The sequence below is a fragment of the Oncorhynchus mykiss genome, chromosome 8 (genome assembly GCF_057628025.1).
Source record: "Oncorhynchus mykiss isolate SJ-2025 chromosome 8, ASM5762802v1, whole genome shotgun sequence".
In the NCBI taxonomy this organism is placed as follows: domain Eukaryota; kingdom Metazoa; phylum Chordata; class Actinopteri; order Salmoniformes; family Salmonidae; genus Oncorhynchus; species Oncorhynchus mykiss.
This window is the reverse complement of record NC_143029.1, coordinates 60,223,343-60,237,911: the sequence shown is the minus strand read 5'-3', so window position 1 is coordinate 60,237,911 and position 14,569 is coordinate 60,223,343. Positions and strand designations below refer to the sequence as shown.

At 43.6% G+C, this 14,569-nt stretch overlaps 1 protein-coding gene across 4 annotated transcripts in view; it reads right to left on the bottom strand.

Annotated features, from left to right (window-relative positions):
- LOC110530233 (ephrin type-B receptor 1) overlaps positions 1–14,569 on the bottom strand; it is a 304,623-nt gene that overhangs the window by 80,478 nt on the left and 209,576 nt on the right. The gene's annotated exons all lie outside the window — the stretch shown is intronic.

Here is a 14,569-nt window from a genome sequence, read left to right as displayed (position 1 = left end):
CAGGGAGACCTAGCTAAGAACGTAGCTTTAATGTAAACCATAGTAAGCTAACACAAATCCTGGACCCCTCATAGGATAAGCAAGGTAATAACCTTTTCACACTGCTAAGCCACACAGAACTGACCCAAGCTGAGCGGCACTTGGTTGGCCTGGTTACACATCCACCATCTTTTCTGGAACCATGCTGGAAAGGGCAATAGGAATGGAAAACATCAGAGCCAGCACAGTACAGGTCAGCCCTATAGTGGGAATTAGGCACACTTGTTTTTCAACATTATTGTGTATTTTTTGCCAAGGAGAGGGAAACGGGTCATACTCCATATCCATCTAGAGGACAGGAAAGACTTAGATAAACTGGGATTAGTGGAATGTTTTTATGAGTCCGGCTCTGTTGATGGAAGAGTTTTCACCACTTAAAGATTGTTTCTGGACATGCCAGTGATGAGAGAGCAGCTACTCTATATGCTAATTATAGTCCATCACTACAGCGAATGCGCTATCGCCAAAGGAGAGGGAGGCGTGCAGGACTGTAGCTACCTGCTATCCTGTACTAATCCGCAAGCTCGCAGTTAGACTAGGGGTTGAGGACTTTTATAAATCAAGGTGAATCCAGGACTATCTTTTCACATATGGTATTAATCTTTTCACGGGTGAGTTCCAAATATCTCTATCGGTCGTCCCAGCGTGGGTTTTTTCATGCACTCGCTGTTCCAAAATGTGATCGTTAAGCAACTTCAGCAACAGGACAGTTAACCCGGACTGACTTCAAACCAAGGCACGCTGCCTGCTAATTATCTATAGGCTATGTTTAACGTGTCAATTTAAAACTATTTTCTAAGACGTTTTATTTTCTAACAACTACTGGAATTGAGGTGTGTTCCACCTCCTTAACAATTCATATAAGAAGTAGACCATTTCACTGTTGTGGACAAATAATTTTTGAGTCTTTACTGAGCCGGACAAACGTCTCTCTTCAACTAGAGCCCAAGCACTTCACCGGTGTTTCCCCAGATCAAGTATGAAGACATTGCGCATCTCTAGTCAGAACAGGCTGTGCACAAACTTTTTCCCCCGGCACATTTTCTGACTGGTGCCTGCATTGCCTTCATTGTTGTTTTCCTTACAAATTGGACTTTGGACATGTGTGCCTTCCTATCAAAGTGTCTTAGTTTCTATATATTGTGTTGACGTTTCTACTGTAGCACACCATATGTATGGATCATTATGTATTTACTGTTTTATTCACGTTTTCAAGTGCTGGTGACAATTCATGCATTCTGATTCTTGCAGAGATTGTAATGGTCACATACGATATATGTAAAATACTGTTTGGAAGGTTGTACTGATTATGATGAGCTAATGCTAAGCTATTTGCATATTATTTGTGGCTCCATGTTTGTTGACAACATACAATGCATTCTGGTTGTCATGGAAGCGTCTGTCAGACCAAAGATGTTATAACAAGGGATAGTTCACTCGACTGACTTATGGTGCTTTCAAGACAACTGTGAACTCTGAAAAATACTAGGTCAAATCATGACGCCAGTGATGTTCAGCTCGGAAAGTTGGAGCTCTAGAATGGATGACCGTTCAAAAAGATTTTTCCCAGTCAGAGCTTGTTTTTTCAGAGTTCCCAGTTGTCTTGAATGCACTGAAGTCTGCGATTTCCCAGTACCCTGTTGTTTTGAACTCGGCAACAGATTGTAACTCCTTTCCAGGGGTTTTATTTTTACTTAGCGTATAAACTTCTCCTGTGTTTGCCCCCCATTTATTGAAAAATTCCCCATTATAGTAATATTTACTGCATCATATCCCCCCATGATACCTTCCCCCATTTCTACCCCCCATGGACTTGAAAACCCCCCACAAATAAAAGGAATCCCCCCCACAAACCCCCCTAAAATGGTTTCCTCCCTGTTTAGCTTTCTCGCTACGGTTAGGCTAGGCAATAGGCTTGTATTTGATGTGATGATCTGTGAGGTGATTTTATTTGCTTGGTAAATGACTTGTCAAGTCATGTGCTCCGGTTCTTGTATACACTGTAACAAGTACATCAAAGATTTGTAATATGCTGAAAAGTGGCTAAACTAAGTTCATATTTTTCAGGCAATGTGCACAGCCATCTTTGACTTTGACTTTGTTTATTTACGTCTTATAGTGAATGAGATTCTGGGATTAGGGAGTTTTCGCCAAGTCAAACATTAAGAAACATGGCTGCCATAAAGAATTTAGCAGCTGTTAGCTTAGCTGACACGCATTTATTTTCTAAACAACATTACATTGGTCTCGTGTGCTCACCAGAGATGTGGTACATTGTAAACTAGTCTAGCTGTTAGGTTGCTAACTTATGAATTGTTTTTTTTGTCAGCGCAAAAACGGTTATTTAGACTGATTTATGGATGAGTTTATCTGTGGATGTGTTCCGTGTTATGTTCGGATGATACAGTTCGCATTTATCTTTCACAATAAAAGGTGAAATTGAGGAACATAAGTTGTGAAGACCTTTATTTCCCATCAGTACAAACCATTGTTTAGACGCTTTTCAGACAACAATGCTGTTTAGACACATTTGTTGCATCATGCATTCTGTTGCTACTGTTCCAATCACATACTTGAGACCGTACGCTGCAGGGACCACTTGACAATGATCGCAAATATGTGATCATCCACGTCAAGGGGTTAAAGTTATTCAATGTGACTTATTCACGCACATGGTCTACACAAAAAGGTGTGTGAAAATGTATTGCCCGAATAGATCTGGGTTAAAAAAGAAAGGATACAATTCAAGGAAGCCGTATAAGCGTAGTATGAGTTTCCCATTACAGAGAGGTTGAGGGAAGGCAGTTGAAAATAAAGGAGACAAGAGAAGGAAGCTGTATTAGTGTATTAGGACACAACCCTTAGTTTCCCATCGCCGAGGGGTGAGGGCAGGCAGTTGCTTCTGTCAACACAGCCACAATAAATCATTGTTCCTGCAAAGCCACGTGGGATAGCACTGGGGGCGCTTGGACAAAGCAGCGGAACACACAGAGGTGACGGAATGGCAGTGTTTCCGCGGCGACCTCGGCTTTGCGCCACGGTGACGACTAAGGGGTCAGTGACAGGGAGGACGTGATCTCCACAGTGTGGTTATTATGGTCTAGCACAAAGAGGACAGAAAGAGGATGGAATCCATCACCTCTAGATAGCCCACAGTTTTACCCAAAGCCACTTACATTTAACATATATATTTTTAGAATGTATTTTGTATTTTTGAAAGAACCTCTATTTAACTGGGCAAGTCAGCCATAATTAGGATGTTTCCCATGCAAAAAACTGACCAACAAGCACCGTATTCATTGGCGCTATCAGGTGTGCGTACGAGAGCGAGATGATTTGCTATTGTTTGTTTCGCGTTTGCATATTATCTACTTCACTTGCTTTGGCAATGTTACCATATGTTTCCCATGCCAATAAAGCCCCACGAATCAAATTGAATTCAGTGAGATAAGGAACGAGGCAGGAGCCTAAGAGAATGAGAGAGATGTGAACGAGAGGAGAGAGTGTGTGTTTGCAGAAATAGGGCAGAGACGGAGAGAACAGCTGCACTTACAATATGCCCCATGGGCATCACACACACACAGAGGGCATACACTATACATGTATATACATATAGTCCATATAATCAACATGACACACCTACTGCTGTGAGAACTGATATAAATGACCCTGTCTATGTGTTATATGACAGTCAGACTACATAATACATGGCTTCTCATGAAACAAATACATATGACATGTAATCACACTGTTTGCATGTACATTATTCACATGCTTGTGTGCGGTCTGTTTTCATGTGTGTATACAACAAAACAAAATGGCCGTGAGAGGAGAGGTGTGAGTTTGGCTCGGTGCATCTCGTCTCTGGGCTCCTGTTGGTAGCTGTATAGATTTCCCTATGCAGTGACGGATGGAGAAATCCGATGTGACTGCCACTTAACCGGTGATTTGCAGGCTATTATGGCTGCCCTTGGCTGTTTTAATTTGCCATGGGATTTAATTTGTCGAGTTCATTACTTACCGAGCTCCTACCCTGGCATTCATTTAGCCGCACTAGTCAGCCTTGATTGTTGCTTACATCTTACACGCCACAATTAGGACGACTGCGCGATCATCAAGCGTTTTGTTTACTCCTAGTGACGTGTTAGAATGATTGGAGTGTTCGTGACAGTTTGTGTGGGGTTGGGTGGGTTGGGTTAGGTTAGGGTGTGTTTGTGTGTGTGTCTATGCATGCATGCATGTGTGTGTGTGTATCTATGTACACGTGCATGCCCAATAGTGTTACTGTCAAACTCACCCCCACCATTGGCAACTAACTGATGAGGCATAGAGAATCCCATGTAACAGGTGGATAGAGAGTAATGTCTACAGTCCACATATTGTTGGAGGACCAGAAAGGCCACGACCCTTGTTTGCCCCCTGGGCTGCCTGCTAATGTCAAGAGCACTTCAGCGCCCCAAATATAAACATCCCACCACATTGTTTACCTAGCCTGGCCCTCTAAGCCAATCTCAGTGTTTTGCTGGGTCTCCTTCACGCTGTTTGTCTTTTCAATGGGAAACAGCTCCTCAGGGACTCACTACAACTCCCTGTGTGGAGATCCGGAGCACAGACTGACTAAGGAATTGGGGGAAGAGAAAAAGAAAGGCGGGTTGGTGCTGGCTGCTTTGTTTCAGAGGGAGAACTAAACGGAATGGCTCACACGCACGTACACCTTAATTCTCCAATTGAATTATTCTACAGCACATGTCGCTCACAGGTGCTACACACCATCAATTTGGTTATGTCAGAAACATCTGCACTTGAGAAACCCATCATGTCAATCATGTCACATCAATGCTCAGCCATAGTCATTGCCTGTCTCACAAGACGCATGGGGCTCGCAGCAATAACATGAACGAATGTCTTGCGCAACCTGTTTCCCTCAGTCGGCTGAATGCATCGCTTAGTTCATAGAAACGTGGGCCACGTGAGTAACCGTCGACATCCGCTATTAGCGCCTGGGACAAACGGAGCGGTAGCAGCGGTTTCTAGCGTACCTTTGAGGAGAGAAAAAGACGCCCAACAGATTTGGCTCTAGCTTTTGAACAGTTGGAGCTATTAGCGACTACGACCACATTCCTGCTATGGTGGTGTGCCCAGCGAAGTTGTTTCAATGTTACGGACTCCCACCGCACCAGATAGAACCGGAGAAGTCTAACACACAGGGGAGCTGGTCTGCTTGATCTACAAAAGCTCCAATATCAGTGCCGAACAAGGAGCACGGGATGTGAAAGAAATCGCTAGAGAAGACTGAATGCTCGTGTGTGCTGAGGTCTAAAGCACAGCACCATCTCTCTCACGGCAGGCAGCAGTGCAGGCAGAGGGATTAGCCCAGGCCAGGCAATTACACTGGCTTAGCTCTGTTGACTAGTGCATTACTGGCAGAACCAGCAGCTTGCTTACTCTACCACTGCAGAAGGAGAGGAGGAGAGAAGGAGGAAGAGGAGGGACGGTGAGAAAAAGGAAAGGAGAGATGGAGAAGATGAGAGAGGGAGAGAATGACAATTGGAGGAAAGGAGAGAAAGGAGGTAAAAGGGCAAGGATAAATGGGAGGAGAAGGAGCAAGATAGGAGAGAAGATGGACAAAAAAAATAACATGACAAATTGAAACATGAGAAAAGGCATGAGGGAGAGAAATTAGGAGGAGATGTGGTGAAAATGAGGACAGGAGAACAGGAGAACGGTTGCAAAGGAGAGAAGAATTGCCTGAGAAAACATCTCTCTCAGCCTGTCCTTAGAGTGCAGAATGTTAGGAGGTTTATGGATTTGTGGCCTGTGGTCCAGACAGTGTGCGGCAGAGGTCAAGGAAGCATCTGGAAGCTTGGCCACAGTTATGAGTTGAGGTTCTCTTTCCATGAACTCAACCATGCTACTTAATTTCTCAATGTCCCTTCCTCTTCACACAGTGGAGCCACAGCACAGTTCTCCCTTACTCCCCTCCATCCCTGTTTCTCACTTATCAGCAAGAGTTCCACTGGCCCACTCCCACCGACTCCCACCAATTAACGGCTAGGCCTGTCAGTCTGCCTCTCTCCCCCACACAGAGAGAGGCCTGTGGGTCCAGGAACTGGGGGAAGTCTGGGGAAAGCCTGAGGGTGGTGGAGAGAGGGGAGCGCTGTGCAGAGCGACCCCGTTCCAAAGGCCTCCAACAGTGGGTAGCATAGCCGAGGGGAATGGGCCTCGTGCTGGGAGACAGAGGGTTTGACGGCCTCCCTAGTGGAAGAGGAAAGGGGAGATGGAGGTTGTTTGAAGTGGAGCCTCGGCTTGGTGAGTCCCACGGGGGGTGAGGGGATGGTGAGAGAGGGCTCATTGCTACTTCATTTCTCCATTTCCGTCCCTCTTCACACAGTGAAGCCACAGCACACTTCTCTGTCTCTCCCCTCCATCTCTATAGGTGTTTCTCAATATGCATACTACCATGCTCCACACACTCCTGCTCCGAGTTCCTTCTTTGATGACGTTCTCTTGAGTACGTTGTTTTGAGGACCAGACGTTGGAGAACACATAAAAATGTACATTTGCGCACTCCTGTGCTACTGCATTACCTTTGACCAATAGAGACCAAAAAAATAAATATTACATAAAGCAAACGCAACCTTGTGACTTCATAATTATCAGCTAGCTATATGTGAATCGCATTAATCAAGCTAGCCAGATAGTTTTAGATGTGAAAAACCACCTAAAATGAGTGTTGTTATGAAAGGTAGATGGCCAACGTTAGCTACCAAAATCTTTGTCAGTTAGCCTGTGGTCTATGCACACTACATTGGATATTCTAGGCAGGTCTATGCACACTACAGTGGATATTCGAGGCAGGTCTATGCACACTACAGTGCATATTCTAGGCAGGTCTATGCACACTACAGTGGATATTCTAGGCTGGTCTATGCACACTACAGTGGATATTCTAGGCTGGTCTATACACACTACAGTGGATATTCTAGGCAGGTCTATGCACACTACAGTGGATATTCTAGGCAGGTCTATGCACACTACAGTGGATATTCTAGGCAGGTCTATGCACACTACAGTGGATATTCTAGGCAGGTCTATGCACACCACTGTGGATATTCTAGGCAGGTATATGCACACTACTGTGGATATTCTAGTCAGGTCTATGCACACTACAGTGCATATTCTAGGCAGGTCTATGCACACTACAGTTGATATTCTAGGCAGGTCTATGCACACTACAGTGGATATTCTAGGCTGGTCTATGCACACTACAGTGGATATTCTAGGCAGGTCTATGCACATTACAGTGGATATTCTAGGCAGGTCTATGCACACTACTGTGGATATTCTAGGCAGGTCTATGCACACGACAGTGGATATTCTAGGCAGGTCTATGCACACGACTGTGGATATTGTAGGCAGGTCTATGCACAATACAGTGGATATTCTAGACAGCTGTATACATACTACAGTGGATATCCTAGGCAGGTCTATGCACTCTACAGTGGATATTCTAGGCAGGTCTATGCACACTACTGTGGATATTCCAGGCAGGTATATGCACACTACTGTGGATATTCTAGGCAGGTCTATGCACACTACAGTGGATATTCTTGACAGGTGTATGCACACTACAGTGGATATTCTTGACAGGTGTATACACACGACAGTGGATATTATAGGCAGGTCTATGCACACTACTGTGGATATTCTAGGCAGGTCTATGCACACTACAGTGGATATTCTTGACAGGTGTATGCACACTACAGTGGATATTCTTGACAGGTGTATACACACGACAGTGGATATTATAGGCAGGTCTATGCACACTACTGTGGATATTCTAGGCAGGTCTATGCACACGACAGTGGATATTGTAGGCAGGTCTATGCACAATACAGTGGATATTCTAGACAGCTGTATACACACTACAGTGGATATCCTAGGCAGGTCTATGCACTCTACAGTGGATATTCTAGGCAGGTCTATGCACACTACTGTGGATATTCCAGGCAGGTATATGCACACTACTGTGGATATTCTAGGCAGGTCTATGCACAATACAGTGGATATTCTAGGCAGGTCTATGCACAATACAGTGGATATTCTAGACAGCTGTATACACACTACAGTGGATATCCTAGGCAGGTCTATGCACTCTACAGTGGATATTCTAGGCAGGTATATGCACACTACTGTGGATATTCTAGGCAGGTCTATACACACTACAGTGGATATTCTAGGCAGGTATATGCACACTACAGTGGATATTCTAGGCAGGTAAACACAGTATGTATTTATTAACGTTGCAAGATAAAATCTTGTAGTCAGGCAACATATGAGCTGTTGAGTGATTTGGAAAGCCATAGCCAGTCAAAAAATAATATAATAATACTCGTAGGAAAAGTTTTCATCTTTAGCTCACAATCTGTGGATAATATACGATTAGAAAGATAAAAAATGATCTAAAACATCACAGCACAATTGAAAAGTATATGGCACATAGAAACCAAACGAGGGTGGTCTATGGTGATAGGTGGGATGGGCTGAGGTTTGGGATTAAAGAGTTTATGTTTGGCCTCCCGGGTGGCGCAGTGGTCTAAGGCACTGCATCACAGTGCTAGCTGTGGGTTTGAGCCCAGGCTCTGTTCGCACACGGCCTCGACCGGGAGGTCCACGGGGCGACTCACAATTGGCCCAGCGTCGTCCGGGTTAGGGAGGGTTTGGCCGGTAGGGATATCCTTGTCTCATCGCGCACTAGCAACTCCTGTGGCGGGCCGGGCGCACACTACAGTGTGCTTGCACGCTGACATTGGTGCGGCTGGCTTCCGGGTTGGATGCGCGCTGTGTTAAGTAGCAGTGCGGCTTGGTTGGGTTGTGTTTCGGAGGATGCATGGAACTCCCGAGCCCGTACGGGAGTTGTAGCGATGAGACAATAGTTGATGTTTGGTAATGTATTATTGTTATGTGACTGCTTTATATAAAAGTACCATGTATGTCAAATATGTATGTCAAATATGTATGTAAAATATGTATGTATGTAAAATATGTATGTATAATGTGTATAATATATAATGTATAATATGTAGCAGAAAAGCTGTAAAAGAACAAAAAATATATTTGTCCTCCGAAGAGGAGGACGGGTGGATGAGTTAATAACAAAAGAAAACATTTTTAAACGAGATGTGAGTGGGAACCTTATCATTCCGAAGTCAGAGTTCATTTTCTCTTGCTTCTGCTCAATACCAGCAGCCATTATTTTCAAGAAACAATTTTTCCATGGTTGCGTCATATTACATCAACAATCCTGGGAATATTTTAGTTGAAGCTTGGGTCGATGCATGCTTTGAAATGTGGACACACAAAGTACTCATCTGAGAACTGTCCTCTGTGCTCCATTTCACATACGTTAATTTGGACTCATACTCTGATCGTTTCGTGCTCCAATTTGTATGCTCAGAGTACGCTAGAATGCATATTGAGAAACACCCTGTATCTCATTTCTCCCCAACTAATTAATCAACAACAGTTCCACTGGCCCACTCCCACCAGCTCCCACCAATTAATGGCCAGGCCTGTCAGTCTCCTTCTCTCCCCCACACAGAGAGAGGCCTGTGGGCCCAGCAGGCAGGCAGCCCTGGACCAGCCAGTGGTGAGGGAACTGGGGAAAGTCTGGGGGATGCCTGAGGGTTGGTGAGGGAGAGGGGAGTGCCATGCTGGGCGAGCCAGTCCCAATGGCCTACGATGGCGGGTAGCAGAGCCGAGGGGAGTGGGCCCCGTGCTGGGAGACAGAGGGTTTGGTGGTCCCCCTAGATGGACGTTGTTTGAAGTGGAGCCTCGGCTCGGTGGGTCCCACGGGGGGTCAGGGTGGTGAGAGGGGGATCGTTTTGGTCAATCCATCACCCTGCTAATCAGAGAGAGAGATCTGGAGCATAGTACAGCACAGGGTCTGATGCTGCTGCTGCTGCTACGACTAGTACAACTACTGCTGCTGCTACTACTAATACTAGTACTGCTACTGCTGCTGCTGCTACTACTAATACTACTACTGCTGCTGCTACTACTAATACTAGTACTGCTACTGCTGCTGCTACTACTAATACTAGTACTGCTACTGCTGCTGCTGCTACTACTAATACTACTGCTGCTACTGCTACTACTAATACTACTGCTGCTGCTACTACTAATACTACTACTGCTGCTGCTACTACTAATACTAGTACTGCTACTGCTGCTGCTGCTACTACTAATACTACTACTGCTGCTGCTACTGCTACTACTTATACTACTGCTGCCCTCTACACTATAGCCATCGGGCGTCTGGCATTGACATCGGCCGTTGAGGAAATGTTTCCTTTAAAATCAATGAAATCTGCTTCACTGCCCGTGTTGTGCTTGCGTTGCATCATGTCCAATGGCAGCATCCAAGCTCAACAATTGCCCAGGTTTAATTCTTGATGGCTGATGCGCAACTTTTTTTCTATCTTGGGAATTGAAATAATGAGAAATAAAGTACACTTTGGTTGCATATGGCCTCTACTATACACCACTGGTTATTTTAGTAAGATGTATGAAATCAATAAGCGACTAATACTAGCTAGCTAGCTACATTGACTAGCTAGGTTCACTCACAATTTAAACAAAAGTAACATGTGTAATTAGAGAATCATTAAAGCTGCAATATGAAACTTTTGGGGCAACCTGACAAAATTCACATAGAACTGTGAGTTATAGATCTGTCATTCTCATTGAAAGCAAGTCTAAGACGCGGTAGATCTGTTCTATGTTGCTATTTTTATGATTCCTGTTCTTAAGTTTTGTTTTTGTGTCTTTTACTTTATGTTTTGTACACCAGCTTCAAACAGCTGAAAATGCAATATTTCTGGTAATGGAAAATATATTTCACAGCGGTTTAGATGGTACAATGATTCTCTAAGCTATACCTGCTTGTTTTGTCACACAAACTGAAATAAGGCCAACTATTCACATTTTTACAAGCAGGAAAAGGCGGAACGATTTCTGCATAGTGCATCTTTAAGTATAACCACTAGCAACAATGAGTACTTGCGAATAACTGGACCAAAGCTATTGTAATTACGCATTATTGATGAATATGGTACAGTACAGCAGGCAAAATACAATAAAGATGCTCTTCCCCTCTGCTCCTCTCCGCTCTCACAACAACTCGCTCTGTGTAGCAGGTAGAATGTCACATTGACACGACAATGATGGAAAAGCAACACAATGCTTATAGTAGAGCTGAAGTGTAATACTGTTACTGCTGCTACTACTACTACTATTACCACTACCACTACTACTACTACTACTACTACTACTACTACTACTATTACTACTACTACTACTACCACTACTACCGCTATTACTGCCACTAATACTACTACTACTACTACTACCACTACTACTACTACTACTACTACTACTACTACTACTACTACTACTACTACTACTACTACCACTACTACTACTACTACTACTATTACCACTACCACTACTACTACTACTACTACTACTACTACTACTATTACTACTACTACTACTACCACTACTACCGCTATTACTGCCACTAATACTACTACTACTACTACTACCACTACTACTACTACTACTACTACTACCACTACCACCACCACTACTACTACTACTACTACTACTACTACTACTATTACTACTATTACTACTACTACTACTACTATTACTACTACTACTACTACCACTACTACCGCTATTACTGCCACTAATACTACTACTACTACTACTACCACTACTACTACTACTACTACTACTACCACTACCACCACCACTACTACTACTACTACTACTACTACTACTATTACTACTATTACTACTACTACTACTACTAATAATAATATTACTACTCCTACTACTACCACTACTATTACCACTACTACTACTACTACTACTACTTCTACTGCTACTACCGATACTACTACTACTACCATTACTACTACTACTACTACCACTACTACTACTACTACTACTACTACTACTACTACTACTGTTACTACTACTGTCACTGCTGCTACTACTGTTATTGCTGCTACTACTGCTACTACTACTGTTATTATTACTACTACTATTACTACTACTATTACTACTACTGCTACTTCTATTACTACTACTACCACTACTACTACTACTACTACTACTGTTACTACTACTGTCACTGCTGCTACTGCTACAACTACTACTACTGTTGCTACTACTGTTACTGCTGCTACTACTGCTACTGTTACTACAACTACTACTACTGTTGCTACTACTGTTACTGCTACTAATACTACTACTACTACTGTTACTACTACTGTCACTGCTGCTACTGCTACTACTACAACTACTACTACTGTTGCTACTACTGTTATTGCTGCTACTATTACTACTACTGCTTCTTCTATTACTACTACTACTACCACTACTATTACTACTTCTGCTACTACTACTGCTACTACTACCACTACTATTACTACTTCTGATACTACTACTGTTATTATTACTACTACTATTACTACTACTGCTACTTCTATTACTACTACTACTACCACTACTATTACTACTTCTGCTACTACTACTGCTACTACTACCACTACTATTACTACTACTGCTACTACTACCACTACTATTACTACTACTGCTACTACTACCACTACTATTACTACTACTGCTACTACTACCACTACTATTACTACTTCTGCCAGGATTAGGAAAGCATTGCAGAGCAGCTTGCAGAGAGTGTTGGGAAGCATTGAATAGAGAATGCTACAAGCCAAGTGGAGGCTTCTGAGGGGAAGGCGGTTCATAATAATGGCTGGAATGGAGTCATTGGAGTAGAATCAGCCACATAGAAACCATGTGTTTGATGTGCTTCATACCACTCCATTGACTCCATTCCAGCCCTTCTTATGAGAAGTCGTCCCCTCAGCAGCCTCCACTGGCCTTGGCGTAGTATGGGAAGAGCAACATGCTGGGCTGAGGCAGCGTTCAGACAAGAGACTCACCCGGAGAGTGAGCAGATATCATAGTGGAAAGGGTGCATTCAACAGCCTTAAGGTGGAAATTGCTACTCTTTGGGAGTGTTCAGAGATTCAAAGCCGAAAGCTATAGTGTTCTACAGGGAACGTGCATAGAGTCAAGTTGGAAGGTGGTGCTAGTCTTGAGGGAGCACTGAAAAACCTGGAGAGCTACGGTGAACTTGAGGAATGTTCAGAGCCTCAAGGCAGACAAGGATGCCACACTTGGGGAGCGTTCAAAGTCTCAAGGTGCAAATGGGTTCTATTATTGAGGGGGAATTCAAAGCAACGACATGGAGAGGGCTGCCTCACTTGGAACGGGCATTCAAGACTCGAAAGAGGAGCGGCATGTTGATGTTGCACTAGGGGAGCATTCAAGGTCTCAAGGCGAAGAGAAACGCAGCAGAGCAGATGGCTTGACATACATATGCAGTTGAAGTCAGAAGTTTACATACACTGAGGTTAAAGTCATTAAAACTCGTTTTTCAACCACTCCACAAATGTCTTGTTAACAAGCTATAGTTTTGGCAAGTCGGTTAGGACATCTACTGTGCATGACACAAGTAATTTTTACAACAATTGCTTACAGACAGATTATTTCACTTATAATTCACTGTATCACAATTCCAGTGGGTCAGACGTTTACATACACTAAGTAGACTGTGCCTTTAAACAGCTTGAAAAATTCAAGAAAATTATGTAATGGCTTTAGAAGCTTCTGATAGGCTAATTGACATCATTTGAGTCAATTGGAGGTGTATCTGTGGATGTATTTCAAGGCCTACCTTCCAACTCAGTGCCTCTTTGCTTGACATCATGGGAACATCAAAAGAAATCTGCCAAGACCTCAGAAAAAAAATTGTAGACCTCCACAAGTCTGGTTCCTCCTTGGGAGAAATTTCCAAACGCCTGAATGTACCACGTTCATCTGTACAAACAATAGTACGCTAGTATAAACACCATGGAACCACGCAGCCGTCATACCGCTCAGGAAAGAAGCTTTCTGTCTCCTAGAGATGAACGTGCTTTGGTGCGAAAAGTGCAAATCAATCCCAGAACAACAGCAAAGGACCTTGTGACGATGCTGGAGGAAACAGCATATCCACAGTAAAATGAGTCCTATATCGACTTAACCTGAAAGGCCGCTCAGCAAGGAAGAGGCCGCTGCTTCAAAACCGCCATAAAAAAGCCAGACTACGGTTTGCATCTGCACCTGGGGACAAAGATTGTACTTTTTGGAGAAATGTCCTCTGGTCTGATGAAACAAAAATAGAACTGTTTGGCGATAATGACCATCGTTTTGTTTGGAGGAAAAAGGGGCAGGCTTGCAAGCCGAAGAACACCATCCCAACCGTGAAGCACAGGGGTGGCAGCATCATGTCGCGGGAGTGCTGCAGGAGGAACTGATGCACTTCACAAAATAGATGGCATCAAGCAGAAGGAAAATTATGTGAATATATTGAAGCAACATCTCAAGGCATCAATCA